Source organism: Takifugu rubripes, chromosome 20, assembly GCF_901000725.2.
Source record: "Takifugu rubripes chromosome 20, fTakRub1.2, whole genome shotgun sequence".
NCBI classification, from domain to species: domain Eukaryota; kingdom Metazoa; phylum Chordata; class Actinopteri; order Tetraodontiformes; family Tetraodontidae; genus Takifugu; species Takifugu rubripes.
The window spans coordinates 6,286,625-6,314,303 of NC_042304.1; the positions used below are offsets into that span (position 1 = coordinate 6,286,625).

General features: G+C 47.0%; 1 protein-coding gene and 1 non-coding gene across 2 annotated transcripts in view; one reads left to right on the forward strand and one right to left on the reverse strand.

The window, feature by feature from the left end:
• The window catches only part of ncanb (neurocan b), a 98,335-nt gene extending 89,055 nt beyond the window's left edge, over window positions 1-9,280 (reverse strand). The window contains exon 1 of the mRNA XM_029828536.1: window positions 8,963-9,280. The gene's annotated coding sequence lies outside the window, so the exon portion shown is untranslated. The remainder of the gene's footprint in view (window positions 1-8,962) is intronic.
• A 9,420-nt stretch (window positions 9,281-18,700) lies between these two features.
• Window positions 18,701-18,773, forward strand: trnat-cgu (transfer RNA threonine (anticodon CGU)). Its single transcript has one exon. It is a non-coding gene; the product is annotated as a tRNA-Thr (tRNA).
• The last annotated feature ends 8,906 nt before the right edge of the window (window positions 18,774-27,679 follow it).

Below are 27,679 nucleotides of genomic sequence, written 5' to 3' on the forward strand. Positions count from 1 at the left end.
ACGGCAGATGTGCGAGGGAACGTCTGGGCGGCCTTACTCTGTGCTTCTGTGGCGTCAGGGAACGCTCAGTCCCACCTGTCTTCTCTGGGAGGAGTTTTGTGGTCCGATCTGTCCGCACAGACCATTTAGGGAGCGTTCCCCCCGCACACATCACTCGTTTTACTCCTTGTGAAGTGGAGTAACACTTCACCAGCCAGGATGAGATAATGCACTCACCATTTTGCTCTTTCCCCACCCTAAAAACACTCAAATCCACGCATGTGTAAGTGATATCAAACTATAAAGATAAAGAATTTAGAAACTGTCAAGAAGATTCAGTGTCTGCCAGATCAGTCAGAAACCGAAATGTGAGCTCATCCATCAGCTTCTGCTGATGTAGAGCTATTTTTGGAATACAGCTTTGTTTTGGGGGACAGTGACATGTCGTTTGTTATTTTGGGGCACCAGGATACCCGACATAGCTCCGGGAAGCAGAGGATTTTTTTCCTCCTCGCTGCTCTGTCGTGTTGTGAAATGGTTTAATTGGCTAGCAGCTGCAAAGGAAATGATCACCCAGGGGAATTAATTGGAAGTTATCTGCTTGGTACTACATATACCTCAAACAGGATGATGTGATCACGTGAAAATCGTTATCTCGTGCATGTATTTGCAAGCATTTCCAGGTAAACTTCATATTCCAGCCTCTTGGGCAGTGAAGACGGGGTGGGCGGTCTAAAGAAATAACTTCCTGTCCAAATCAGCGTGCAACGCGACTGGGTGAGTTTTTCTGTTCCTATTGTCTGAAGAACACCTGAAGCGCACACAGCTTGACTGCTAATTGCTCAGTGGCGAACCGCACCACGAACATCAGAGCTGTCTGGATATGTGGAGCGTCTGGCTGTAGCTTGTTGGGCATAAACAAGAAAAGTGGGGAGCAGCTGTAGACAGAAAGCTGCAAACCACCACAGGGCATCAGGGTTTGGGAATAAGCAAGGAAGTTCGGATAAATTCAAGAGTTGTTTTCAACTGTGTTTACGATGAACCGTTAAAAAAAAAACCCAACAATAAATAAACAGCAGGATAACCTAAAAGGCTTTTCACACACACAGACACATTCAGAACTTCCAGAGTTCCGAATCGCATCGATGGAGCTCCTTTTCCCCGGGGAAACCTCCCTCGCTGACCTTATGAAAAGCACAGCTCTGCCAAAGAAAGCAAACACCTCATTTATCCGGCAGCCAACGCACAGAGATGATGTCCCGGGAGGCCCGCCGAGCCGTGCAGCAGTGGGCTGATGAGTGGCCTAAGCCGCCGGTGTTCCGGACGAGGCGATAGCTGCCTGGGCGGAACCACCGGCGTGCTCTCCACGCCGGTGGTCAGAATTAATAAAGCTAAGTTCAAACTCAAACCTGGTTGGTGAAGGGGGGGGGGGTCTATCAGCAAACAGAGGGGACTGAGAACAGACATCCATCAATGGCACATGGAAAATCTACATCTTAAGAATTCATTTACAATGCTAATTTCAGCCTGCATTTAAACCAGCGCCATTAATCTTGAGCGGCTTGTGCAGCAGGCAGTCTGGTTTAAGGAGAAATATCTGCAAAATTAAAGTCGTTTGTGCTGCACCGCGCGGGGTGACAAATGCCTTGATTGCTGCAACGTGCGGCGATGGGCCGTCCGAGAAGGTGTCCTGTCTGAGCCCCCTGATTGAGATTAAACGGCGTAATCAGGAAGCGTGATTGCGGGATTGGCCTCTCAAATGTGCCGGGTGCGCAATTGTGACCTTGACGCGCCGCATTCAGCGAGATGTTTGTGGGGAAGAAAGAGAGTGATTTCCTCGTGTTGGGGTTTAACAGTGTTTGCAGCACGTGAGCGTAGTCTTGGGCACGCAGTTTAGCGGAGCAGTAATCTACTATCCCGTTGAAACGCCGCCCCCGCGGTTGCTCCCCTGGCAACTCGGCAATAAATATATGCAAAGTGTTTCTATAGCTTATCGCACAGTGGAGGGAGGGCCCCCTGCTTCCTAGTTACATCCAGGACAAGCCAACCGCCCCCCCAGGAGCCTCAACTCCTGCCTAAAAAGGCATCAAGCAAATGGGTTTATCAAGTTATTTGTTTACAGAAAAACTGATTTCCTCCTCTTCCCTCTGATCTATGCTTGTCTTCTGTCATCAGGTGTATCAGAATTCTCCTGTGTGCCTTCACACAATTGAACTTCAGTGACGTGCCGTTCTTAAGCCATAGGGTTTGATGTGATATGGACCCACCCTTTGCAGCTATAACAGCTTCAGCTCTACTGGGGAGGCTTCAAGGTTTAGGAGCGTGTTTTGGGGCATTTTTGTCCATTCTTCCAGAGGCCCACATATGGGGTCAGACAATGATGTTGGACAAGAAGGCCTGACTGACAGTCTTCACTCTAATTCATCCCAAAGCTCTTGTATCAGGCTGAGATCAGACAGGACAGTCGGCTTCTTCCATCATCCATGTCTTTATGGACCATGCTTTGTGCCCTGCTGTTGATGTTGGACCAGGAAGGGGCCGCCCCTAAAGTGTTCCCATAAAGTCTGGAGCATTAAACTGTCCAAAAGCATTAAAAGTTCCTTTCTCAGGAACTTAGGTGCCAAACTCAACTCCTGAGCAACCCCACAGCGTAAAATGCGCAGAAATGCCTCAGCTTGATGAAAATTGGCCCAGAGAAGGCTGAACAGAATGGAGCTCCCAACCCCAGGTAGCTCAGTGTTAAGGCGATGGATGCCAAGCTGGCCTGTTTGCTTCTACATTTCACTTTGATTCTACTGACCTGGAAACAGAAGCGTTCCACTGAGTCATTCAGAACCACTCTGCTGTATGGTAGCAAACCGGTAGGAACCTAGCGAGCCATGGCAACGCATGGATTGGTGTGACTGGTGCGTCCCAAGAACAACAAAGTAAAACAGTGCAAATCGCCACCTGGGAAGGAGGAGCTAGCTGAAATCCACCCATTACAATTTTTTTTGCTTGCATAAATGATACACGCCAATTGAGCGAGAAGTGTTTTTCAACTTAGTTGCGCATGGAAACGCACTTATTGGTAAATCGGAGCTGGCTGGGGTTTTGGAATGTCCTGTTACTTTTTTAGCTCAACCACCAGGGCATGAACAAGGAACAGGAGGCTGTAGCCCTCTTAGCCAAGCTTAGGGAGGCAGCTAATGGCTGCTCGCAGATGCCTCCTGCACTGCCGGGCCGGCCAGTTTGATATGGAGAGGAAAGGGAGTTTTGGGGAGCTGGAGAGCAGATAACCTCGGGCGTCTCCCTCTGATCCCCTCTGTCAAAATAATGAAGGTCACGCCAAACTGAGACCCAATTAGGACTCATCCTCTACTGTCTGAGGTGCCCCTAGCTCTGCTAGCGTTTACATGCGTGTGTGTGTGTGTTTGTTTCTTTGTATTTGCTCCATGTGGAGTAACAGAATACTTGCAAAGTCGGGACATTTTTGCAAATTGGGGCAACTTTGGCGGTCTCCACAACTAACATTTATCGATGAGAGTCCTCATAAAGATAGGAATATGAGATAAAATGATGTGTGTGTGCGTGTGTGCATGACAAAATCCGCCAAGCATTCTGAGAACACACATCCCAGCATGAATTGAAGCATAGAAAGCACTATAATTCCCCATGTAAGTGGTCTTTTTTCTGTGCTGTTGCTGATGGGATGTTAATGTAAAGGGTGGATGGAGCGGACAGACGCAGATAATGAGAGACGGGCTAAAACAAGTGTTTAATAGGCACGCACGTGTTGCACCAGAGCAGTGTATGACAGAGGAGGAGGGCACAGCTGACCTCTGTGGTTCACACACACTCACTCTGGTCTGGTTGTGCACAGAGTTGTGCACCGGTTTGCTCACACAGTCCACGTACGTGCGTGTCAGGTAATGAAGACTCTTCTCCTGGCCACCACCTGTGACTGGCTCCAGCAGCCACAGCTACAGATGGACTAATAGACGGTGCAAGGATGCATTCACGTCCACAGCAAGAGCAGAGGAAGTGGCTGTGCAGGCGTTTGGTGTATTGAATAAAAGGTTTAAAGCCCCCAAAAGCAGAAAGGATTTTCAATAATTAATTACCTGATTCGTCGCTACACTCTACCAGGTAGCGTAGCTGCAGCTACACTAGCGTCACTAGAGTACACGTGGAAGAGTGTTCAGGGATCAACAGCTAAGCTAAGTGTGGCGAGTGATCGATCAGAGCAGTCCCAAATCAATCACAGTCCCCCCCCCACCCCACACACACACACACACACACACACACACACATAATCATAACCTGGTGACCACCTGACCAGCGCTAGTGTGTTCATTTTGAATTCATCTGAGCAGAAATGAAATCCTCCTCTTACTGCTGTGGGAATTCTGGGGTTAAAGCTTCGGCACAAAGCAGCACTCGTAAATGTTTGCTAACATTACATCGGTGACCAGGAATCATGACCTCAACATGCACCCGTGCTGCTGATGATGACTCATTTCTAGGTTTTACCACAGTGTGAAACACAACAGTGTGTTTGTTTGTGCACAGAAGGGGGGGGAGTCCACGCTATTTAAATGGAAATGGAACAATCAGAAAAATCCGCTACACTTGCAAACACAATGTCCTCGATCCTGAAATAATTGTTGACCCCCCTCGCTACGCATCTCACACACACACACACACACACTGAGAGAGAGGAAGGACGGGGGGAGGGGGCTCAACAACTTGAAGGGAGGATTTGCTGATGTCTGAAAGGTGTCTAAACCAACATGGAGGATAAATCCAAGGCTGAACTGGGCTCCAATTGAAACCCTTCACCTATAGTGAGCCCTGCAGGTCACACCAGTGCCATTGCTCAGGTGTCTCTGAATGTGTGTGTCTCCATCTGTCTTGTCCCGTGTCTGTGGGCCTTCCTTACTGGACTCCGCTCTCCACCGAAGGCACGGGCTTCATGAACTGGATCATTTGGATTTAAAGAGAAGTACGTTTGGCCTACATGTAAGGGTTTTATTCATGTGCATTACAAGAAAAGGAAGAGGAATCAAATTAGCAAATGAACATTGGGTTGAAACAAGTCACCTTAAATCTGTCAGCCGTGTTTTCTAACTGACCAATAATCCATTTTTCAAATTCATTTCCAGTCCATGTCAGAAGAGGTTTTCGTCAGCCCGCGTGCTCTTCACCGCGTCTGCAGGACAGTTTCTCCGTTCTGCCGAGTCAGCAGCCACTAAATCTTCCCCAGAAACTTTTATAAAATTAGAAACGCGTACAGCTGAAAATCACATCCTCCATCTTTCATCCTGACGCAGCCTGAATGAATGTGAACGTGTGGCTTCGCTATCACGCCGTGTCAGCTTGGGATTGTAGCCTGGTTATCTTGTTGGGTGTCAGAGTCTGCTGTTATTGAACTACACGCTGCACAATATTGAAAGAAAAGTAGTGATGCACAAGTGTAGCGTTGCCACAGAGTGGAAATCAAACTTTAAGAAGTGATTTACAGCTCTGAGCGGGAGGAAAGGGGATTAAAGGAGCCTTTGTGTTCCTGGTTCTTCTGCGCAGTAAAATAAATTTGCCCTTCAGAACAGAATACAGCACCAACAAGCCTTTTCCAGCCACTATATTTTGAAAAGTAATCGCTGACATGGAGCAAAGTCTTTGACCTTTCGGTCGCTTGGTGTCTGGAAACGACGCAAAACGCGACAAATCAGACCCCCGTTATGACCCGAAGGCGGAATGATCATTGAAAAAGGAAAACACCGGTTGGGTTCCGCCAATCCAAGACTTCCAGAAAGCAGACACCTGCACCTTCTCCTTACTTCCCTTAGATTTGTTTTCCCTGAACAGAGAGGCTCCAGTTGCCAATTTGAATCCAAACACTCTTGCACACACACGCGCACACACGTGTACACACAATCTGCTGAAACTCCCCTGGGAATTGAGTCGCTAGAGAGTGGAAAACAGTGACCATCTGTGGGCCTCTCAAGCACTTCCTGTTCCAGCTCAACCGATTTTGACAAATGGAGTTTGTACAGCACTGACGCCCAAATGAAACACTTCAGCGCCGTGTTGTCCCTTCACCCCATGGACACACATACACTTGAGGAGTTTTGGGCGAGGAGGCGGAAAGGAAAAGATGAGAGCTGTCCGGTGCTGGGATCAGAACCAGAGGGAAAAGCAGCGCCGGAAGGAAGCGATTCCATCGCGTAAAAACCTCTGAATTATGCTGAGCAGCAGAGGAGCAGTCACACACACCAAAATGTGCCGAGATAAAAGCAGCGTTTTCTGACGGACCCTGCTGGTGGGGGCAAAGGCCGAGGTGAGGGGGGGCGGCGTGGAGGGAATCCACCTTCCGCACCTGTTCCAGCCACTGATGGGCGCTCAATTGTGGCTCCGTCATTAATTCAGCAGACAGGAACGGTTATCAGATGTCATTATTTATTTATAGTATTTAATCGGGAAAATGCTTCCTTTGAATAATACATTGGGTGGGGGAGGGGGGTGTGAGGAGTTCAGGGTGGTGGTGGTGGTGGGGGGGGGGGGGGTCGATGAATATTCAGAAACGTGTCTGGAGAGATTTTTGGTAAACTGTCTCTCTTTCCTCCCTCTGTGCCCTCTGGGTTTGGTCGGCCCTGCCAGTGGTCCCAGCTGCTCATTTGCTTGGGTCTAGGTGTGAAGGCTAGTTAAATATGGCTGATGCCAGACTATTATATTATTAGCCGGGGCAATGCTAACAGCAGCCCAATTACGCCGCGCTCCATCTGGGGCGGCTGCCTTGAGAGGGCACAGAGCTGTCGATCAAGAGGCGCGACGTGCGCCAGGCCTTCATTAAGTCGGGCGTGCGTCGGAGTCGCGGCTCTCCGGGATGAGACGGACGCTGTATCATCGAAAGGAAGATTATCAAGGAGAAACCTTTGCGATTATTAACTGGATTGGGCCCGTCGGGCTGAAAACGAGTCCCTCTTTGCAGGAATCCTCCTGCATTCCCCTGCATCCCAAAAAGCTACAACGAAAAGCACAATAATTAAAACATAAATATCTCCATTTCTGCTTAGAATTAAAGGGATTAAAGCTAGCTAATAGCACGCAAAGGATGACAGATGACTCTGAGCATCGCAAGCTGCCAACTCCAGCATTTAGGCGTCGCTCCCACCTCAGAGATCTTCTGTGCAGATGCACGATTTTCCTCGTTCCGGGGCGTTTGTAAAGAAGGTAGCTGCTAGCTCATTATGAGAATATGAATTTTCGCATGTTTGCAAAGTCTTCACTTCCTTGGACCCCATTCAGGTGCAAAATTGAATTCCTGCCCACCCATGTCTTCCGCTCGGAGAGCAAAGTTGAGGTAAATCGGGAGAGACACATTACTGAAATGTGTGGCAGCACAGCGCCGCCGAAGAAGCGGAATATTCTGTGAAATCCAAGTCTGTCACCTCCCTCCCTCCCATTTTTTAGGTTTCTCCCCCTGTTATTCCCCCAGAGGTGTGATGACAACATTTCTGAGCTGTTTTTGGCCCTGACCACATTTGGACGGCAGCCATGGAGACGCGATGAACCCCCGCTCCGCAGGAATAGCGTTCATCCATTGTGATGCCTCATCACACAGAAAATGTGAAAATAGGGGCAGCGAACTGGCAATGCCACAGAGGGGAGACGCGTCTTCTGAGAACAATGGCAAGGAGAGGAAGGACCAGACAGAGAATAGCTGCAGGGGTGGGGGGGGGGGGGGTGCAGACAGAGCTGCGGCAGACTTAAAAAGAAGTTAGAACTGGGTGCTGGACCTCTCAGAACTGGGCGATCAGTGACATCAAGAGCTGCGACAGAAAGGGCCGGTTTGCAAAGGGCCAGTGGTGGAATGCAAATGAAGTCCGGCGCTTTGAGATGGCTGCGGACGGTGGAATTACATCAACTGGGAAAGGGAACGTCGCGCTTCCCCAAGCAGCCGCTCCGCTTGGCACGTTAAGGACGACGCGGCTTCACACGTGTGCGGGTCAGCGGGAGGTTAGGGGGTCCATTTTAGCAAGAGGAGGCAGGCTGGACCTACGTGTGTGCGTGCGTGTGTGTGTGTGTGTGTGTGTGTGTGTGTGTGTGTGTGTGTGTGTGCCAAATATAAAGGGCTGAAAAAGAACAAGAGCCAGAGAAGATGAGAGAGACTATAACCATTTCACAAACTGCATGGCTGAATCTCTGCTTAATTTCCCAGGGGGTCGCGAGCAACTGCGCTGCTTCTCTCCCTGCCATCGTCTATCTGACACTCTGCCATCGAGTCCTCAAGCGAGGACAGGGAGGGGAGGGGGGGGGAAAGCAAAATTCCAACTTTGTTTTCTTTTCGAGCCGCGACAAAAGCGGGACGTCTCTCCGGCGTGTTCGGCGGGGACCCGAGCACCAGACCTGCTCCAGTCTGATGGGTCCCCTCGGCGCTTCCGGTCCGCACAGACCGCAGCTGCTACCCGGGCTCATGGATGAATTCCATTTGTCTCTTTCACCTGAGCCCGCGGCTCCCTCCATCTCTACCCGCCTTCCCTGGATCTAACAGGGTTTCCACTGCAAAGACGTGCACATACAGTGACCTCATCAGGCTGGAAATCTTCACATGTAGAACCCCTCTTTTTCTCATGGTTTAACAGACGCAGCGCGCACGCTGATTTTAGGACTTTAAGGAATGCCTGTGAAAGGTTTGGACTGTTTTAAATGATTAATTATTCTAATTAGCGCATGATTTATCCCTAAATTAGCACCGAAGGAGCCATGCTGCAGCCTAGCAGAGCAATAAAAAGTGTTTTTTAAGGATGAATGGTGCCAGGAGAGCTCTGATCTCAGGTCTTTGTCTGCGTGGACGCGCTCGTCCGGTTCATTATCAGCTGCACGAAAATCAGCAGAACTTGCGTGGGCTTTTTTGATTATTATTTATTTTACGTGACGGACTTTGCCGTTTAGACCTTCATAAAGCTAGAACGTAAAGCTAACCAAAGCAACTGGAACTCACCTTTGGAGCAAAGTGTGATCCAGAGGAATGTGGAGCCGCGGCGGGGTCTTCCAGGAGCGCCGCTCGGTGCAGGTAGTGTGCCAAAGCGCGGAGGAGAGGAAGCATCCAACGGTGCGTGGGGAGAGAAGGGGGATGAGTAAAAATCCCCGCAACTGTGAAAGAACCACCCCTGCGTGTCGGTGTGAGGAATCAGGCGAAGATCGGGGCGGTGGAGCGAGCAGCGAGTCCCCGCTGAAGCCGAGAGAGCAGCCGCGGCGAGAGGACGGAGGAGCGCCGGAGTGGTGCTCACCTCTCCAGCGGCTAAGAGCTACTGAACAAAAGAGCGCTCTGCAGGCTCTCTATTCAAACAGCAAGGGGGGGGTTAGGAAACGGGGACGGGGCCGCTTCTGGTCCTGAGCCTGACGCCAGACGTCCAAACTTTATTCAGATCGTTCTCCAGGAAGTAGCCGCGGTCGGCGTTCGGTTAATGTGATAAATGATTTCATCAAGCCCGATCCCCCTGATGCAAATATCCACCGAGGGGTCGGGGATCTGGAGTTCTGGCACCTCTGCCCGCCTTCGCAGCTCATAATCCCGTTTGTCTTTTTGTCTGAGGGCTGTAATTAATAACCTCAGGGAGAGAATTACCTCTTTTGGCAGCGTGGCGGTGACCTCGGCCTGCACCGGACTGTCAAATTAGATTAACCCGACAAGCAGGGAGCTTGTTTCTTCTTTTTTTAAGGACTTGAGCTGTAAAACTGAATCTTTTATCAGAAAAGCAATTTGAGCTGAAACGTTGAGCACGGAACCAATGGCCTTCTGGGAATTGTAGGCTGCGTTTGTGCGGGCAGTTAGCGCAAAGAGCCGTTCTGGTGGCCGTCATAAAACGCAACCCCGCGGAGAAGTGATTAATCCGGCTTTAAAAGATAGTTTGTGTTGCTTTACATTGGGAGGCAGTACCAGTGAACCGCCGCTTTGTTACAAATAAAGTATAATGACCTCCTCCGGGAGATTAACGCTTTGTTCAGCATGGAATTTACGCACAGATCCGCCCGCTGGTAGCCTACTGCTCACTTAGCTAGTTGCTTCTTCAGGGTAAAAATGTTGTTTTTACCCTAGTAGATACACACTCTGTGTGCGATCAAAAAACAGCAGTGGATATTTTGAAAGGATATTTTACACGCTTGTGTGTGACGAGCCATCAGTGCATTAACCAGCCTCGCAGCTGCGGGAGCTGTCCAGGGTCCTGATCAGCTCGAGCTGCGTGAGGAGCTGCGTTTCATTAAAGGCTGCGTGTGCCAGTGTGTGAGCGTGTGCGTGGGTTCTCGTGGAGTACCCAAATGGGCAGTCTTCTAACAAAGTGAGGACACTATTAACAAGTGAGGGCATTTTAATTGGTCCCCACATTTTCAAAGGGCTGTTTGAGGTTGGGTTTAGGGTTAGGTTGGAGAAGGTATCATAATGAGGAAAGTCCTGACAAAGATGTGTGTGTTTGCGCGCGCGCGTGTGTGTGTGTGTGTGTGAGAGAGAGAGAGGTTTGATGAGGAGTCCAGATTCCACCTTCTCATTGTCTTTCAAACCGGTTTTCACCGTCTGTTCCAGTTCGCTGCCATGCTGGAAAAGAAATGTTCTCCCGGGCTGCAGTTCTGTTGCAGACTGATTTTACCTCCCCGAGAGGAAAAGCACCGGGAGGAAATTTTGGATCTCAAATGAGATTTTTTTATTTTTTTAAAAGCGTTGCCCAAACGGCTGCCAGGAGGGCACTTTTCACCTGCCCTGATTTATGCAGACGGTGTGGTGGAGACATGGCTGCTGTGGTTGATTAAGTCTCCACGCTGTTGAGAAAAGAACACAAAAGTCCTCTAAAAACTTTTGTTGCTGCACTTCAGACGGCACTAGAGCTCCGACTGAGACTCGCCGGGACCCGGCTCAAGACTCTCGGCTGCTGTATTTGTGCGGCCTCTTCAAAAAAGAGAGAAAACCTACGGTGAGGAGGGTGCCGGATGATGGCTCTGTTTACCTTCTGCCTGTTCGGCCCCTTCGCTGCTCTCGGTGTCTTTGCTCATTTCTGCTTCTCAAGTCCCAGAATGACCAGAGGCCAATCAAACTACAAACAATAGAGTAAACAAAGAAACGTCTCCCATCGATCCCTGAGCTTTACGGCTCTGGGTGAATGTGTTTATCTGGTTCAGCCACTACATTATACTTAGATTAAGGAAACATATTTGTTCTAGTGGATCTGCAGCTAGGAGCTAAGAAGCCTTCTCTGCTTAGACTTTGTACTTTAAATTTTGTTAATACTTTAATGAGTCAAAGCATGATAGAATATAATCCTTGCATGGTTTCCTGGAACAGCCAATCAGCTGCTCTGGAAAACCAGAGCAATAATTACACACACAGATTAGTCCCCTACTTTTTTCATGTTAAAACAGTAACAAAAGACAAGAAAAGTCATGCAGAGGTACTAAAATATCTCCGGTGGGCCACAAATAGATGTGCATAGAGTCACTGTCGCATTCACTTGAAAAGAATATTTTAGCGTTATCTGAGTGAAAATGAACTGATAACAGTCAAAGACGTGAAGAGTCGAAGTCTGTGACTTCTGACAACCCAACGCAACCTCTGGACCTGCATCACCTTTAAAGAGGAACTCTCAGCTTTTCAACTCTTTAAGTGGCAAATTACAGACACATCTGGATTGAATGGGGAAATGGGAAGGAAATACTGGCTGGAGGAGAAATAGGAGTTGCTAGCTGCAATGCTAAAGAAAAAACATGCCAATGTTATCATGTTTACCACAGAGTTATGTTGTGGTGTGCATTCAATTCAAAGTATTGTATCTGTCCCTGGAGGGCCATTTAACATCTGAGCTGCAAGTGGAAACACTAAAACTCCACTCAAGGCTTTGGGTCAGGGTGAAGATGGCGGCCGAAGCTCCACCTCAGAGCTGCTGCTGCCGCGGCTGTGAGTCAGCAATCACACAATTCAGCGGGACAATTCTAAATGACTTTAGAACACAATAACATCTGTTGTGTGTTGATTTGCTGCTCTGCCTTCTTCCAATGACAAATCCTTGCACTCGCATTGTCCTGGAGAACAGAAGCAGCTGGAAATCTTTTAAAGGCTTTACCGAACCATCCAGCTGCTGTTATTTAAAGAGACGCCCAGAATGAACAACTTTTGCAAACAACAATAACAACAAGAGGGAATTAAGGAATGACAAAGCCCTAATACATCTGGAAGCATCTGTGGGTCCATGTCGATTCTGCGTGAGTGGTTGAACGTGCTTTTACCTGGTATTAAACTACTCACCTGCACAGATGACTAAGATCACTTTCCTCATGTGGATACCGTCACCGTCAATTTAATAAGGTCAATTCTAAGGTCAAGCTCCTCTGGACAGGAGTGAGCTGACCAATGTTTGAGTTAGCCATTAAGGGGCGCTACGGCTAATTAGCTTGTTACGTTTCCGAACAACTGAGGAACGAACGTCTTCGTCCGGTCAACCGAGTGTTGAACAGCTCAACAGAACGAGGAAAAGCTGAGTGGTGTGTGGAGGAGGGAGGCTGCGCGGGTGGGGGACTCCAGATGCTGATCGAGACGCCGCAGCTCATTGACCCTCACAAACTCTGACACGGCACTAAAAGGTGGCCGACAAAACTCGGTGTGGTCACTGGCCATTACTGCACGGAGGGTTAAATGAACAAATAACCTGAGGAGAAGGGGGGGAAGGATGGGGGGGGGGGGGGGGGGTTCAGGGCAAAAAAGAGGAGTCAGCAGACCAGAGAGGCTGTAAATGAGGGAGGGAGGTGATCTATTATGGGAGGGCAGGTGATCTATTATGAATGAAGCAAAGAGGGCAGAGGGATTATGGGGGGGGTTGTTTGCTGGGCTAACTTGGTATATAACAAGTTAGTACAGCAAAAACCTTGTTGGTTTTTAAGTGAAAGAGATGTGTGAAGGCAACTGAATCTCTGCTTTGTACTTCTCAATGTCAAGACAGGCCAAGCTGTATTTTCAGCGCCGATAAGATGGTCCAGAGTAAAAATGTGATTAAAAACAATCGAAACAAAGCGCCCAAGAGAGCAAACGGGCGACCGTGAACATCGGCAATGAGCTGAATAAGCAAGGAAGAGAAAAATCCCGATCTTCATGTGGATGGAGCAGTTCTGGCACATCGGGTGGAGCTAATACACATGAATCCTGAATCCATCCTCAGTAGGAGCAGAGAAGCCCGGGCAGGCCTTGCACGCCACTTAAACCTCAAAACGATTTCGTTTCGGGACCAGCTGACGGCAGATTGCTGCGCTGACAATCTTCAATGACTGGGGAGTAAATCTGAGGAAATGTCAGTTTTAGTTCCCCCCCAGAAACGCACCACAAGCTCCATCGCTCCATCCTTCATTCCGCCACTCCACTTTCATCCGTGCAACCCTGGAAACAAAAACAAAAAGAGAGAAGAAGAAGGAGAGCAATCCTTGGAGCAACTGTGACCCTGCAGAGCATTGCTGAAAACCCGAAAGATGGTTCCTCGGACCTGTTCTGATGGCAGTGTCACATTTATTAATTAAGCTACCTCCAGGCTGTGTGTTCAGTGGTCCCTAGCTAAAGCTAATGAGAGCCCTCCTGTTGTCTTGTAAGAGGAAAACGATTAGAAAATCTGAAGTTTTGTTTAAAAATATATATCAATGACACAAAGTATGAACAAGAAAAAAGCAAGAAAGGAAGTTTGGGCTGGTTAAAGTCTTTTCTGCAGCCAAACAGACTTTGTTATGCTCAGGTATAGTATCTTATTGATGCCACAGAGCATCAAAACCATTTTGAAAAGGTTCGCTTAAATAATGCACAAAGTTCAATGGGCGTCTCAGGCAGCTTGATGAGGAGATGTTCTGTGGCAACACCTCTGTTCTCCGCTGCAGACAGAACTCAAACAAAAGCAGCCAGACGGCGTCCTGATCAAAGGCTGCATCCTGAGGCCTGCTTGTATTTGCAGCTAACGCGGGAGCTGTGCGGCTTTGATAGGCCCATCAGCCCTGACAGCCCCAACCCCCCCCCTAATGCTCCCAAGAACGGCACGCTCTCTTTCATTCCTGCCTGCACCCACAGGCAATCATATTACTGTTGCAAAGGACGCCATAACAGGCCTCGTGTCATCAGAGCCTGGTCTAATATTTAATAGGCTGATCATTTGTCTTATATCACACTGATGGGCAGCCTAGTTCTGAGGTGTCTGTCTCTGCAGGGCCGTCGTCCTGCAGGCGGGGGAGAGGCTGGGAAGGCGCGCAGGTAACGCTGTAAATGTGCCCGTCACGCTCCGTAAGTTCAGCAGCTTTTAGGTTCGGACTGTATGAATTCGTAAACCTTGGAAATAAGTCAGAGGCAAGAGCGGATGTCAGCTCACGCTGTTGAAGAGTCATTTCCATAAGTGCAGCCCGGAATTTCATGTATCCATAATCGTTGCAGATTTAGCGGGGGAAATTGTTTCTTGGAAGGATTACAAAGTGGCAGCTGCTGCTAAATGGTGGCAGTAGTTGTCTTATTATGGATTTACGCAGCACATCTTAACTGTGCCTTTTACATTTTTCATCCCTTAGGGTCAGCTTAAAGGAGAATGTATATGATGAACAAAGTGCATTTTCTGAGCCTGTCCAGCTATTATACAATAATGTGTGAAGAACTTCTTTGTCCTTATGAGAAAAAACAGTCACATTGTTGTAAAGGTCTCTATTACATTAGGTGAAATGTGAAATGTTAGATAATGTCCAGCTCTAATGTTAAACACATAAATGATTTGCACTTTATGAGCTATGAGATGTGTATAAATCACCATGATGCTTCGGTGAGAAACCTTATCATCATCTTTTTCATCCCATTTCATCCCATTCCCAATGCCGAGACAGAGATCGGTCATCAAAACAAAGATGGTCACATCAGATTTAATAGTCAACAGCACTGATGCTGTAAATCAACACAATGAGGCATGAATCTGAATTAAACAGCATAGGTGTCATGTGCTCAGTAGGGTTCATACACACGACATATATTGGCTCTCTCGCGGCGGCGGCAATCAGCAACTCAGCTCCTCCTCGCCTGCTCTCCTCCGACTCATCATTATTGGCAATCAGCCGTTTTTTCACGAGACTTCCACAAGAGCTGCCAGATGGATGAGGCCTCGCTTTTACTGCAGGAACCCTCCAAACGCGTAAACACTCCAGGAGCCTCGATGAGCTCCAGCCCTGATGAGCGATGACACGCAAATTGACATCTGTGTTTAAATGTCTCTGTGAGCTGCTCTTCTGGGGGTCTTAATCAAAATAAGTGCATTAAAATCAGCCTCGACGATAGATTAGGGACCCGAGTAGTTGGTTCATTTTTCCCCGTTTATCATTTTGCTCCCTGACACTAAACGTTCCAAGTGGACACATGGAGCCAGAGAGTTTGAAGCAGAACTTATAATAGTTATCAAAACATCTCACCGAGAGAGCAACACTGGCAAAAGCTGAAAGGATGTTGACTATAGTGGACTGAAAGATCTACTGAGCCGTATTTACTGACATCTAGCGGCCAGAGTGTGTATAACAAGAACCAAAATTTCATTCTTATTTGCATTTTAAGAGAACACTGATTGTTATGGCTGGCGGTACAAACGGCGCCCTGGTGAACACTCGTCGAAATGACGAGGACTCGAGGAAGGAAGTGATGGAGAAACGCGATTGGCTGCTGTAGGAATGAAGAAGGAGAAAATGAAGAAGGAGATACTGTTGGGCAAGGTAATGAACCCACGAATGCTCATATGGGGCCCAGCGATGAACTGGCAACTCATCCGGGGGTGGACCCTGCCTTTGCCCCTTGTGTACCCCCCCACCCCCTCCCCGTGACCCCAAAAGGGATAAAGATGAGACGAGAAGGAGATGAGACACGGGACGTCTGTCTGTCTGTCAGACGTTTCTACTTTTAAACTTAGCTTAAACTTTTTGTTTTTTAAAATGGGCATCAAGAGTGTTTTAGTGACAGTAACCTAAACCCCAAATTTAAAGCAAAAGTCCAGATGAACATTGACTTAACTCAGTGAAAAAATAAAAATAAAAATATTATGTACATTGCTATGTACATTATACAGTATATACAGGAATTAGAATTATATACAGAAGGAGTGTCGGACAGTGTTTAGAAAAAAACACTCCCAGTTAGTGTATTTTAAAATTTCCTAATTCTGTCAATATGAAAACGACTTTTTTTATGTTTGATGCCACTCAAACACCAGCACTAACCCAGTATGCAGCCTTCTTTATGAAGGGAGCCATGTTATTATACTATTGCCAGTATTATCACGCCTGTTATTACCATGACTACTGTATTATTACAGCATCATACAGGAGGGGCCAGAGCAGCTGTGGGGGTGCTGGAGCTGCTACCAGGATTCTGTCAGCCTGAGGTAGAACTGTGGAGAGAGGTCAGGGAAGAGCCGAGAGAACACGAGAACATTGGAAGACGACGTACAGGAGTTAGGAAAAGGCTACAGGGCCAAGAAACTCCACCAGCAGGGGAGCAGGTGGAGCTAGGGGGGTCCTTTCCTAGCAGGAGGACAACCAGCTCAGGTGCTGGTTGTGAGCAGACTCCGGAATCCAGGATTGTGGAGGCTCGTTTGTGACGTTAACCCCCACGTCATCTGTCATTGAGGCAAATTAAAGTTGACTAAACATGGTGTTTGATGCAGGCAAGGTGGGTTTATTTACATTATACATGCTAAAGTAACATCCACACGGCTGCCAGACAGCCAACACAAAGCTCTTCCCTCAGTCCGTCTCTCCACATAATCAATCCTCCCCATGCTGCGTGCCCTCCCAGACCCCCAGACACCCCCCCACCGCCACCACCTCCTTTTTTTATCTAAAAGGACAGCGTGTGTAGATAGACCGGGGGCTAGAAATGACTGTATATTCCAGCAAAGAGGCCAAAGATCTCGACCACAGCTATCGCTCATAGAACTGGAAAGTCAAATCTTACCCATGTCGATAAATGTTCTGGCTGTAAACACACGCGGTTTTTGACGTCAGGAGCCTAATATTTTTAACACTGATCAACAGCTGTGAGCAGCATCAGCTGGGCTTCAGTAATTAACCCACAGCAACACTGGTGACAGGGCAAATACGTCAGAAATCCACCTTATCCAGCTTTACATTCCACCATAACTTAGCAGGCTCCTAAGGGACATATCCTGTTGTGGTGTTCAGGTGATAAACCTTTAACTGGGACAGGAAGTGACATCACCAAAATGGTGTCAGCACCTGTATGTGGAAGAGAAGGAAACAGCTTGTTTTTCCCCAATACCAAAGGTAACTTTAGAGCATTTTAACAATGGGATTTTATTACCATTAGTGATTAGTGATGCCATATCAGCACCAAACATTACAATAAATGTACCTACATACACATACCGGTATATAAAAAATAAATACAAACATTAAAATATTTAATTGTTTGTTATAAAAAATTCTACACGCTTAAACCGGAGATCAGTATTTCAAGCTGCACTTTAGAGATGAAATACTCATCTTTGGTTTCCACCGAGGGAGGCGGGCCCAATAATCACAGCTTCCTATGCATATTTTAGCATGGCAAAGCTCGCCTCAGGCCACATGAATCTGATTCATTTCTCATACTGATCTTATTCTCTCTGTCTCGAGTCAAACCGCACAAAGGGGAACTCACTGTTTTACCCTGCTCCACCGTGGCAGTAAAGAACTATAATCGTGCAGTTACCCTGCTCCACCGTGGCAGTAAAGAACTATAATCGTGCAGTTAGAGTCATGCATAAAGTCAGCTGGTGTGTTATCCATGTGGAAATTGATGAAGATCCGTTGAAATGGGCTGCTCATGCATAGAGAAAGAAAGAAAAAATGGTAAATTTTTAAAACAGTAATCACAAAAAGGAGCAATTTTAACCCCAAAAGTTTTACATCCCCCTTCAGGCATTTGTAATTGAAGACGTACCTGAGTCGGATATTTATCCCTCTTCGTCTTCGCCACCTCTTTGTTTTGAGAATATTAAAATGGACGTCATTCTCATCTCTCAGAAAATGCCCACTTCTGCTTCTCGGTCGTGGTTATTAAGCTAAAATCATGCAGGAATACATTATTCAAACACGGGTATTTTCCGAGCTTGTGCCAACACGGGGAGGAAACACACTGGTGGTGTCTGCTAATGTCTTTATTTAAATAATGGTGTGAGTTAAACTGTAGTCGTGTCCATATGGTCGCCCCCAGCTCCTCTCTTAATGGTCTCGCTGGAGAATAAATAGCAGATCTCTGATGTTCAGATGGAGCTGTGGACTCCTACCTCTTAGAGAAACTTGGGCTGTTATTCAAGAATTATTCCAGATGCCTCCAGGACGGCAGCTGCTGAGGCGAAGGTGCTCATTTGATCACGTCTCTACGTTATGAATTATGAATTTCTTCAGCTGATTTATCAATCAAGATTTTTTCAGACAGTCAAACGGATCTAATTCACAGCTGTCCCGGAGAGACGCTGATGTGCGTGTTTTGCCAGGTGCTATCGTGGGGTTTTATTGCTGTTGGTCAGTTTCTTTGTTTAAATTAGCATATGTGAATACAGGCTAAACTTTTGGCCACCCGTGTACCTTAGAGGAAAGCAGATGAGCCAACCTATTCTCATCACTGAGCTGTCATATCAGGTTTTCTTCAACATGCTGACGTTGACAGATGAGGCCACAGAAAATCCATCTGAATGTGAAAATGGGCTCCATAGCTCAGGGGTTAGAGCACTGGTCTCGTAATCCAGGGGTCATGAGTTCAAATCTCATTGGGGCCTTTTTATTCTTATTTAGAAGGTGTTTGTTCAACCAACCTTCTGGCAGGAAGATTGGGGCACCTCAGGGCACCTGTTCAGGACAACTGACCTCTCATCTGATGATTACCTTTCTGTGTGTGTTTGTAAGAGCTGTCAATAGTAACATAAGATTGTGTTTTATCTCCTTCCCGTCTGACTGAAGTGGTGCTTAAAGCGTAGTACGATTAAACATGACTATAAATGACTCCAAGGTTAGAGCAGCGATCAACCCAACCCTACAGTCCAGCTCGGTCCATTGTCCTACCAGTGAGACAGCGTATGAGACTGTATTACATACGTGACTCCTCCTCCAGCACCGCCCTCTTATCCAAATATGGTTACTTTTGTTTACTTCCTGTAAACCAAAGGATTGAGCTGTGTTCAAGCCAGTTTTATAGTTAGTTATAGTTAGTTTTAGGACTATAGGAGCAACTATAGGAGCATATACACATAAGGGAAACATTATTTAATACCATCTAGCCCAGCTGAACCCCAGCTCCCAGCTCATTTGATCAGCATGGACACCTGCTAGCCAGGTACAGTGGACTCATGTGGACTCGGTTCACAGTGGACACGCTGACAGAGATATTCCTCAATAGAAGCCCATCTCATCCTCTGAGCTGTAAATGTAGAATAGGCTGTCAAACCCAATGTCTCAGACATAAGCAGGAACAGGGCGTGCACGTATTAAACAAAGTTAGAAATGTTGGACAGCAGGAGGGAGGCGATGGGGGAACAATCATCTTTCAGCGCCCAGTATGGAGTTAAAGTCCCATAGGATGATTCATCAAATTGTCCAAGGACAATAATCTAAATAAACAGCAGATCTTATTATCTGCAGGTTGCTGAGAGCTGATGGAATTAAAAAACGGCCAGAGAGTGAAAAGGAGAGACCAGACTCAGGGGGGCTGAGAGGCCGATCGAGGGACATAAAAATAAACCCTGCTGGCTAATACCGGGAGAGCGGCGGGGAAGGAAAAAGTTATGATTGGAGGCAGCAGATGAGTAAGAGGGGAGGCGGCGGGGACTTGATTTAGGAGAATGGAGGACAAGAGAGAGGTAAAAGTCAAAGAACTACTGAGGCAGAAGTGGCAGAGGGGGTTCTGGGATGTGGGCCCACTGGGACCAGCATGAGTCTTTGAAGCTTACCCTGAAACACTCTGTGTGTGTGTGTGTGTGTGTGTGTGTGTGTGTGTGTGTGTGTGCGGGTGTGTGTGTGTGTGTGTGTGTGAGTGGGGGGGGGGGGGCTTTAATCTTGCAGATACCCTGTGTCTCCCATTATTTTAGCCCTCTATTGTAGTGGGGACAGCGGTCTGGCACCAGGTGTGTGTCAGAGCTCATTAAAGCGTGCTATATTTACATTAATGCCCAATTGCTGGTTCTTATATCTCTCCTGGCCAGTTTATTTTCTTGGCTTGTCCCTAATTCTTTAAATGCTGCCAATCTGTTAAACTCAGCTAACATCCTGGCCGTGGTTCTGCTTTAGCAGCTTGGCGCTGATGCCAAAGCTCCAATCTCACATGGGCTTTAAGGTTATTATTGACAAAAAGAGAGAAATTAGGAATCGTCGATTCCACGGCTGTGTACTGTCCTTGTTTGGGAGCTCTAGCAGCTTCTTCTGAACATCTGTCGCAAAAAGATGGTGATTCCGCCACGGCACATTTGCAAAGACTACTGATGTTTACAGATGGCGCGCCTGTGTGGCGTTGTGCTGTAGTGGGACGGGTCCCAGTGGACGTCTTTTTTTCTCATATCTCATCTGAGAGACTTCGTCAGTTGTGAACTAACTGCTGGGAGTGCCTGATTTTTATGTGCTGTGCTGTTTGCTGAATGCTGATGGTTAATGGGTGTTAGTAACTAACCTGTGGAGTATGTAGCAGCCTTTAAATGTGAGCTTCTGTGCTATTCGTCCCCATCCTGATCAAAACTGCTATGCACCATTCATGGAACTGTGCGTTTGTTTCAATCAATACTCTATTGTTTGCTTGAGTAATGGATGTTTTTGAGAAATGAATAATCAATATGAATTTAAATGAAAATCAGTATGAATTTCAGCCATATTTACATACAAACATGGACATTTTCCTTTTCTTTAGTGATCATATGTTAAAATTACAAAGAACATTGGACTGGACACCTGTCACGCTGTCCCATACGCCCTTAAATACAGAGTTTTGGACAGCTGATCAGTTATAATCCCAATTTCGGTGATGCTGGAGCACCCTGACATGGTTTGTGACTGACCGTGAATGCCAACAGATCCATTCATCCAGACGCATCTTCAGGTACCTGCAACGAACACAGCAGACATAAAGTAGCAGGTATAATAATGCATTTGAAAGATGAAACAAACCCGAGCAACAGAGTTTTTCTGGGTTATAGGTCAAATCCCTGCCTCCCAGAGCGGCATCGTGGGCTAATCCAGGTGATTAAAGTTGTGGACAGAGGAGTACATTTGTTCCTCACACTTAAACGCTGTATTCGCACACCATATTCTCACACATCTCCTTATTCAAATGAATAGGGTTTGTTTTTCTTTTAATATATTTGATTCCATAATTGAACAGAAGTAAGGAAATTATCCATCTGGTGTACAAAACACTGCATCATCTTCACATGAGCAACATGTAAGATTAGCTAATGTGCGAGCTTCCAAGTTTTTCCTCTCTCTGTGCATATTTTGGTCCATCTGCCTCCTTCAACGTTGTTCGGAGGCTGTTGTGTCTGACAGAAGTGAAATATTTGACACAGTGGTGGGGAACACGCTCATAAACTGTGTGGAGAAGATCCGTGTCTCACGGGCGAATACACATGTGCCAATCTGAGCCTTTCCCACAGTAACGTCTGCAGGGAGCAGACAGACCAGATGTGGGAGTGATGACGCGCCTCGCGGCCCAGCTGACAACAACTTTGTCTCAGACAGGATTCAGGGAGAACCCTGGACTAGCGCACGATGGACAGACTACATATCCCAGCCTAACCTATAGCCACAGCATATTTACAGCAGAATAAAGTCAACGTTGCGTTCCTGTTCTCGTCAGCTTTCCTGTTGACCCTGATTCCTCACGTGATTCCTCTGTTTCCCCGATACCTGCTGGGCAACATGAATTATCACTTTCAGCATAACTTGAAGGAACAAATGCGCTCTTTAACCAGAGTCCTGCTCACCAGCCGGCTTTGTAAGATTAGAGCTAATGCCTGAGCCTCGTCGGCAACCTGGGAACCATCATACTTATGGGATGTTTTCTAAAAACGACATCATTTGTGAGCCTTTGTGGACTCTCTCCTGCTTTCCTGCAATTTACCTGTTTTGTTTTGTTTTTATTGCTGTCGGCTTTGCTGGATCATTCTTTTGGCCCGCCCTGCTGCATCCTGCTGACGTCCAACCTCACCCCTCATAAATCTGCAGGTGAAGAGTTTAATGGCACTCGTGTCATAATGAGTATTTGCTGGGACACGAACGCTGATTTGCAGCGACTGTAGCGAGAGACGATCAAACCCCATGCGTGCCGACGGAGCTTCTGCTGCATCAGAGTCCTGCCACACATCCAAATAAAATAAAACCAAAGGGAGTCCGTGGGTGCCTCATTGTGCCAGGATTAGAATTCACAGAAACGCGCCCCAGATGTTCTCTGCTCCTCTACATGCACAGCAGCATCATCATTGATTAGTTTAAGCATCAGATATATTAATACTGCCGCTGCATTATTGCCAGATGTCTCATATAATACACACTGACATGATTTTACACTGAGATACACACCCTTTGTGTTTGCTCTTGATCTGATTTTATGAATATTCTGTCCTCCATTTTTACCTGCCTGGTCGCTCTCATGCCTCATTGGTTCTGTCTCCATCACAGACTGTGTGAGACTGCAGCGTCTCCTCCTCCCAGCATTCCTCAGGAACCTCAGCCTGGTCCTTCACTCGTCTCCCAGAGAGCTTCTAGTCCGCTTGAACCTCCAAGTGTGTGTCCAAGTGGCTCTGTCTTTGGACCCTGGGTCCAAAAAGGCTTTTTTAAACAACTATTTACACTGAAAATGAACTTTTATTCAACTGTTGTTGCAATTCTGATGACTCAAAATGATGATGGACAGCTTTTCATGAGTGTTTGGTTGTTTCCCTGCCATGTTTTGTCCAAAAAATACAGTTGGAGATGAATCTATTTTGGTCCCGAGTAGCCACCACAGGTTGTTTGAAGTGACTTTAGCCTGCGTGATCAGGAATACTGACTGACACACGCTCCTTACTTCTAAAAGGACTGACAGAATTGTTCCACTCATTCCCTGTCCAGTGCATTCTTACTCAACGGTCGACGCTCTCATCCCACCGTCGCAGTAGCGTGAAGCTATCAATTCAGCTGTTCCCCCACGACTCGCCGCCGTGACAGGCGTGTGCACGCACAGTGCACAGAGAAGCTGGCTTTCCTGTGCAGGAGCTGCTATTTTAGAAGCCAGGGGCACTTCATAACTGCTGGGGGAATCAATAACAATGAGTCCGCATGGGAAAACAATGCGCGGTGAAAGGTTGTTGTTGCGAACGACAAGAGTAATCACCTCTTTGAATTAAATGCTCCATCTCGACCAAGGCCGGAATTATATTCTCTTTAATCTCGCTGAAAAGAAGATGGACTGAAAAATTCATCAGGCTACACGGCGCTGTTTTATTGATAGGTTTGGCTCTTTGTTTACTGCCTTACTTCATTTCAATACATTGAGAACAAACAAACACGCTGGTTGCACAGACACATTTCTGCACATCTGTCCTTTGTAGCCATCTTTGTCTGACGTGATGTCACAATTAGCACCTTGGTGACAGAGCACGAAGGACTGTTAGAGCATTGCAGAAATGCACAGGAAGGATCTAAAAGCGGCCAGAGAGCTGGACTACCTGTTCAAACGCCGCGGTTACGATGCCTCATAAGTTTTTTTATAGCTCGTACAGCAGCAGAAATGGGCTGCAGTGGAGGGGACGGCGAGGAGGCATCTGCCAAATGACTGTATAATAAAATTTGTTCATTAAAGCCAGGTACTGTTTTGATGCTGTTTTGGGGGCCATTGGATGGCGGAAACACACATAAGATATCAGACCTGCAACAGCTTTTAGTGTTATTACGGTAGTGTTTTAAATCTTTATCTGTGTTGCAGCTGAAGGCTTTAGCTTTAAAACACACCCGCGCTTCGCTGCGGAGCCCCAAAGTGATGAAACCGCAGACCTAAATTCTCTTTCAAGCCTTTTACCGTAAGATAAGATAAAATCAGATAAGATAACATCTTTGCCCTCTCATGCAACACATTCGTGGCTGCTCCCTGCAGAAGCGTACAGTACAGCGACTCGTCTCTTCTAACAGAAAAAAATAAATAAATTCACCCGGCAGCCACATTCACCAACTGGTAAATGGGCCGTGGCTGGCAAATATAGCCGTTTATTTTCATTTTACTGTGTGGGGAACTTATTTCTACAAATAGAGAGAAAATCATATTTCAGCAGCAGATCTCAGTCCGGCCTGACATTGATGTATTACTTTGGTCTGGAGCATTCCCATTCACCGCTCAAGTAATTGCATTGAGACCGTCTCAGCTACGTTGTGGCGGGAGAAATCAGCAATGTAAACAAAGCAGAAAAAAATGCTATTACCCAGTTCTGAAACTCTGTGGGAGGCTTGTTTAAGATGAAAATGTTCAAGTCCTTGTCCAGCTTCATAATGACAACTGACACCGTTTAATCACTGCAGGTTTTGGTTTGAAATATTCCTTATCGGTTTTAGTCCGCTGAGGAATTTCATGGAAATCCGGCAAACTCGTGACATTCTGCCGCTGAGCCCCTTGGGTGGGTGGACGACGTCAACGCTGACATGCTGATGGGTATTCTGAGCATGTCCCTGTAAGCATGCTGGTGCTCCCACTGTGATTCATTACGGCCTCACAGTCCCCTCATATGAATGCACGCTCCCGGTCCTGATTTTCAAAATCGATTATCTGCCCGGATATTCCCAATGTCAGCACGGTGACCATGAACTACGGGAGCTGCAACGTGGCAGGTCTGAGTGGGCCTCCTCGCTAGCGTCACGTAACCGTGGCTGTCAGATTAAGATAGTAATAATCATGAATGACACCAACAGCGGAGCTAACACGCGGCAGGAGGGGAACCAGGAGAATAGCCGACTCGGCACACGTTCAGCGACACTTTCCAACGCTGATGTCACAAGGATGACTCAAAACACAGCCTGTAAACGGGCAGAACAACAGTCACATCAAATGAACCGAGGGATGACTGTTCGTGGCGTGACAGTGCCCCGTTATTGGAAGTGTGTGATCCTATGAGAGGATGGACTGAGTCAAAAGTAGGCAGAATTCCAGTGTTCTGCAGCCGTTGAGCTAAATTTTAATCAATATTCCAGCAAATCATCGGGATTTGATTGGCGCAGTAACGTATTTACATATTAGACTTTAAAAGTGGCGTCTGTTTTGATGGTATAATCATTTGTCACATTCAGGGAGCATAAAAATGACAGGGCTGCATGAGAAACGGGCGAGGGCCTGACGGTAAGTGAAATAATGGCACCTTTTCCAAACTAGCTCGTCCGCCCGATCGCTCCCTCTAGAATATTAGTCATAGAGGCTATTTGTAGCTTCATGTTGTGTAAATGAGAGAGGAGTGAGAGTTTAACTGTAACGTTAAACCTTAAAGAGCAGAGAGCCTTAATGAGACAGCTAATTGCCATATTAATTTTATGTCCTGTCACAGTTCTGTTATCAGATACGCTGCTAATGTTTTACAAGAAACTTAGACTAAAGTGTTGGCTCAGAGCTGCTCTTCAGTGTCATCACTGCGCTCCATTCACCACCCCTGCGTCAATATCCTGGTTAGGTGGCTGTGCAATACTGGACACTCAATCTCTGCCGTTGCACAGGTTACCCTGAGATGGATGGATCTCTCACAGGCTGCTCTTGCAGCACTCTGTCCACCTCTGGATGAATTCATTCCCCTTTTTCACAGTTAATTAAGCTTCGCCGAGGACGGGCAGCAGATTTCTGCCTGACCAGAAAGAGCTGCTGCTGCTAATCAATAGACTTTAAGACAATGACTTGGTTGGGGGGGGGGGGGGGGGGGGGGGGGGGGGGGGGGGACACTGTTGCCAACCAAAGCCACTAAGCAAGCATCGACCATGTTTTGTCCACACCAGGGTTGGAACCAAGAACCTTCTGTTTCTCAGCCCAGGCCCCCGAGAGGCTGTGTAATAATTACCAACTGCTTAGATCTTTACATAAATTCAACCATATTGTGCTTTATGTTTGTTCTTAACTTATTAATTCTGCGTTCCGTTTACGTCGGAAGTCAGAGACATCACAGGAGAATTTGTCCCTAAGTGACATCTTCCTTGTGAGGTGATCAGGTGACAGTCATGTGACTTCAACAGGAAGTGACCTCTCCAAATTGATGGTCATTTTTCAATGCCAAAAGTAACTTTAAACACAATTTAACAGTTCCAGAGTTTGATAACATGTCCTATAACCACGTTAAGCCTGACCATATTCTATATATTCATTATTCTATACCATATTCCATGCAAACATTATAAATTAATGTTAGACACAGAGCCCAGCTCTGTTTACTGGAATACTTCTTTGCTAAATGCCCGGGTGTATCTTATTTTCTGCTACTACTGATGTTACAGCATTTGTTATAAGCTGCAGTTGTGTGCAGAGTGACGATGACCTCCTTTCTTTCCTCTCTCCTTAACCAGATGATTTGACCAGTGGGGTTTGTAGTCACCATTAGAACTGGATCTAGGCATAAAATAAGACCCCAACACATAGTGAGGAAATATGCGCAGCATTAGGACAGGATGGCCCTGGGAGACTTTCACTAACGGAATCATTGTCAAACAAAATTACTGTGATTATTTTATTCTGGAATAATGGCAATTTATTTTAAGCCCTGCCAGACATTCCAAAACTGCTCATGAACTGGGATTCTGCTCCTGTTTTTTATATTAAAACCTTTATTAACATTAGCATGATAAGAAATGTCATTCCAATTTAAAAAAGGCCTTCTCTTTCAGACATGTGGAAATGGAAGCGCTCTCAAATGTGAGCTTTAGTATGAAAGGAGCAGACAGTGACAGAGAGGAGGGGGTGAGGGAGGGAGGAGGTGGGAGGAGGAGACAAGAGGGAGTTGTTGAGTGTCAGTTGATGGGCTAACTCAATTTCAGGGAGCACAAAGGAGCCAGAGCCTGATTTCCAAAAGGCAAATTGTCATTCTGAGCAGTGTGGCACCTGTCGCCTGAGTTCATCTCCCGTGTGGTGGGCGTAGATGGGGGAGGAGGCCGGAACAGGAGAGAAGGCCACATTAGGGTCCGGCCTGCAGTGGTGCAAAATTGAAAGTGAAACACTTCAGAATGTGTTTGAAATGCATTGAAATGGAAATGGGCCAGGCTCTCAAGGCCTCCAGTTGGATCCATTCACAAAGAACCTCAATTGGTTTGGACCTGATCGAGTGGGAGAACGGCCAGGGGTCGAGTGAATCGACTCAGACAATGATGCTCCTGCCTCGGTGAAGGGTCCGCGACCTCAATCCTCAGGACTTCTGAGGCTAATTCTTGTGCTTTCAACTCCAATGACTCCCCAACATCAGACAGCGAAGATCCCCGTGCTCCCACCCTCCACCCTCTCCATTGTTGTGTGGGTGTCCTGTCGAGCGCCCCCCCCCCCCCCCCCCCCCCCCCCCCCATTGTCCAGCTCCAATTACAAAGCTGTCTACACAGATTAAAGACTCAGATGCTCCAACAGAGGCTAAACAGTTCACCATCACAAGGCGCGAGCAGGAAAACGCTGCGCAGGCAAAACGCAACACCTAACCCCATTAGTAAAGAGACGGCGACATTT